The sequence below is a fragment of the Triticum aestivum genome, unplaced genomic scaffold (assembly GCF_018294505.1).
Source record: "Triticum aestivum cultivar Chinese Spring unplaced genomic scaffold, IWGSC CS RefSeq v2.1 scaffold1296, whole genome shotgun sequence".
Taxonomy (NCBI): domain Eukaryota; kingdom Viridiplantae; phylum Streptophyta; class Magnoliopsida; order Poales; family Poaceae; genus Triticum; species Triticum aestivum.
In genome coordinates, this window is record NW_025228006.1 from 22,317 (window position 1) to 26,183 (window position 3,867).

At 54.0% G+C, this 3,867-nt stretch overlaps 1 protein-coding gene across 1 annotated transcript in view; it reads left to right on the forward strand.

Annotated features, from left to right (window-relative positions):
* The first annotated feature begins 200 nt into the window (after nt 1–200).
* LOC123172928 (disease resistance protein Pik-2-like) overlaps nt 201–3,867 on the forward strand; it is a 10,447-nt gene continuing 6,780 nt past the window's right edge. Inside the window, exon 1 of the mRNA XM_044589809.1 lies at nt 201–300. The gene's annotated coding sequence lies outside the window, so the exon portion shown is untranslated. The remainder of the gene's footprint in view (nt 301–3,867) is intronic.

Below are 3,867 nucleotides of genomic sequence, written 5' to 3' on the forward strand. Positions count from 1 at the left end.
ATGTGCGGCTCATTTGAGTTTGAACAATCAAACAGGCCATGCTGTTACCCTACCTGGTAGGCACTACCTACAGCTTCTCCTGCCGCCCCCACCCACCCACCCGAGAAAAAAGAAGACCTGTGAAGGATCCCCGTGACTCCGGTTTAGTCATATATTCTCACCACCCTCTGTCGGTGCTGACTCAACACATTCCTCCCCCGTTCCTCGCGAGGTCCAAGGCAAAGGCGTCTCAGGGAGCAGCCACTGGTTGCTCTCTCCCTCAGGTCGGCGCCTGCATTTCTTCGGGATTTCCTGGTCGAGGTATGGATCTTATCTAAGACTCTATTCCTCTAGCATCTTGCTAGATATAATTTGGTTGTTTTGTTGGATCTAAGAAACGTTCATCCTGTTCCTTGGCAAGTAGTACTGCAAGCTTGTTTGTAGCCGAGTGTGTAGTTGAGAATTCTGCATCCTGTCCTGTCTACCATTAGCTCCAACTTGAGGTGCTCCTGGTTTTCTCTTCTCCCACATCCAAAAGGATGAAGCTGAGACGATGACGCTACAGCATGTCATCATGAATTTAACTCAAAACTATCTAATTATACGTGCGCTGCAATGGGGCATACATATTCTAGTGGTTTAACATCAATCGTGTCCGACATATACCTCACATCCACCATATTCTAGATTTTTGGTAAGAATTTATTTGATTTGAGTATGGATAGGGTGTGACGCCCCCGATTTGACCGTACACTAATCATGCACGCAAATGTGTACGACCACGATCAGGGACTCACGGGAAGATATCACAACACAACTCTAAAACATAAATAAGTCATACAAGCATTATAATACAAGCCAGGGGCCTCGAGGGCTCGAATACAAGTGCTCGATCATAGACGAGTCAGCGGAAGCAACAATATCTGAGAACAGACATAAGTTAAACAAGTTTGCCTTAAGAAGGCTAGCACAAAAGTAGCAACGATCGAAAAGGCAAGGCCTCCTGCCTGGGACCTCCTAACTACTCCTGGTCGTCGTCAGCGGCCTGCACGTAGTAGTAGGCACCTCCAGTGTCGTAGGTGTCGTCGTCGACGGTGGCGTCTGGCTCCTGAACTCCAGCATCTGGTTGCGACAATCCGGTATAGAAAGGGGAAAGGAGGGAGAAAAGCAACCGTGAGTACTCATCCAAAGTACTCGCAAGCAAGGAGCTACACTACATATGCATGGGTATATGTGTAAAGAGGCATATCAGTGGACTGAACTGCAGAATGCCGGAATAAGAGGGGAATAGCTAGTCCTGTCGAAGACTAAGCTTCTGGACATCTCCATCTTGCAGCATGTAGAAGAGAGTAGATTGAAGTCCTCCAAGTAGCATCGCATAGCATAATCCTACCCGGCAATCCCCTCCTCGTCGCCCTGTTAGAGAGCGATCACCGGGATGTATCTGGCACTTGGAAGGGTGTATTTTATTCAGTATCCAGTTCTAGTTGTCATAAGCTCAAGGTACAACTCCGGGTCGTCCTTTTACCGAGGGACACGGCTATTCGAATAGATAAACTTCCCTGCAGGGGTGCACCACATAACCCAACACGCTCGATCCCAATTGGCCGGACACACTTTTCTGGGTCATGCCCGGCCTCGTAAGATCAACGCGTCGCAGCCCCACCTAAGCACAACAGAGCGGTCAGCACGCCGGTCTAATCCTAAGCGCGCAGGGGTCTGGGCCCATCGCCCTATGCACACTGCACGTTGCGAACGCGGCCGCGAGCAGACCTAGCAACCCACACGATCACGGCGGTTACGTCAAAGCGGTCCAACACGGCGCGCGCCACTCAGTCGCTGACGTCACGAAGGCTTCGGCTGATACCACGACGCCGGGATACCCATAACTACTCCCGCGTAGATGGCTAGTGCGTATAGACCAAATGGCCAGACTCAGATCAAATACCAAGATCTCGTTAAGCGTGTTAAGTATCCGCGAACGCCGACTAGGGCCAGGCCCACCTCTTACCTAGGCGGTCTCAACCTGCCCTGTCGCTCCGCCACAAAGATCCACTTGCGGGTACTCCTACGAGCCGACCCGACTTTAGTCATCACATGTGTCATGTATATAGTATTTAAGTATATGCCCGTGTTCACCGCCCAGGTGATCACGGCCCGATAGTATAGCACAGCAGAAGGACAAGAATGTAGGGCCACTGATGGAAATCTAGCATCCTAGACTAAGCATGTAGGATTGCAGGTAAAGGTATCAACAATAGTAGCAAGGATAGGCTATGCATCAGAATAGGATATCGAAAAGCAGTAACATGCTACACTACTCTAATGCAAGCAGTATAGAGGAGAGTAGGCGATATCTGGTGATCAAGGGGGGGGGGGCTTGCCTGGTTGCTCTGGCAAGTAGGAGGGGTCGTCGACTCCGTAGTCGAACTGGGCAGCAGCAGTGTCGGTCTCGTAGTCTACCGGAGAGAGGAGGGGGAAGAAACAGTAAATACAATGCAAACATAAGCATGACGATGCGTGACATGACAATGAGCGGTGCTAGGGGTGTCCTAACGCGACAGTAGGTGGTACCGGTGAAGGGGGGGAACATCCGGGAGGTATTCCCGATGTTTCACGTTTTCGGACAGACGGACCGGAGGGGGAAAGTTGCTAGTTCGATAGGTTAGGGAGGTGTGGTGGACGAACGGACCGCGTATTTGGATTCGCCTCGTCGTTCTGAGCAACTTTCATATAGAAAACATTTTCATCCGAGTTACGGTTTAAAAGATATGAATTTTCAAAGTTTATTTGAATTTCTGGAATTATTTATATTAAGAAAAATGAATTATGACGTCAGCATGAGGCAATGCTGACGTCAGCAAGTCAACAGGTCGGCTGACCAGTCAAACCAGACAGGTGGGTCCAGTGGGACCCACATGTCACCCTCTGTTAGTCTAATACTTAATTAAACTAATCTAACAGTATAATTAGAGGGATGGGCCCCACATGTCAGTGAGTGTTTAGCTAAACTAATTATTTTTATTTATAAAACATTTTCTTTTTCTTTATTTTTTTAATTTCTGCGGCGGGGCCCGCATGTCAGTGACTGGGCCTGCCCAGTCAGCAGTTGACTGGGTCAACCCAGTCAACTGGGGCCGTGGGGGCCACTGGCAGTGACCCAGGGGTGGCCCCAGGTGTGCCACGTCGGCGGCCGGCGCCGGAGCAACGCCGGCGACCAGACGCACGGCGGCGCGGCTCGGGAGGGGCGCGGGTTTCGCGTACAGGGGGTCTCCGGAGGCGTGGCTGGGCGCGTTCGACGCGGCTCGACGTCGCGCGTCCAACGGCGGCGGTCGGAGGGGCTGGAACGGCCGGGGACGACCGCTACAAGCTCGCCGGCGGCGAGGTGCTACGGGTGCCCGACGGAAGCTACGCTAGAGCGCGCGAACGGCCGAACTAGCTAGCTAGGTGGGTGCGGCACGGTGCGGTCGGACTAGCGGGCCAACGCCCGTGACCATTTGGTCACCGGAGACACGCCGGCGGCGAGCTCCGCGGCGTGGCGTTCGGGCGCGCGCGGGGAAGAAGCTAGGGAGCGCGGGCGAGCTAGCGGAGAGGGGGAGGAGGTAGAGGAGCTCACAGCGGAGCCGTAGGGAGTGGCAGCGAGCTCGGGGAGGGCGCGGGGTAGCCGGAGTCGGCGACGATCGACGGCGGCCGTGCGGGGAAGACGAGCTCGGGGAGGTCGATGTAGTGGCGCTCGGCTCGTTCCCGATGGCACAGTCGGCGTAGTCGACGGCGGGGAGTCGTTCGGGCACGTCGTCGGGGCGATCTGGGCACGGTGGCCGCGGGAACTACGGTGAACGGCGGCGAGCGCGCTCGGGCAGAGGGGAACGGAGGGGAGAGGGAGGGGGA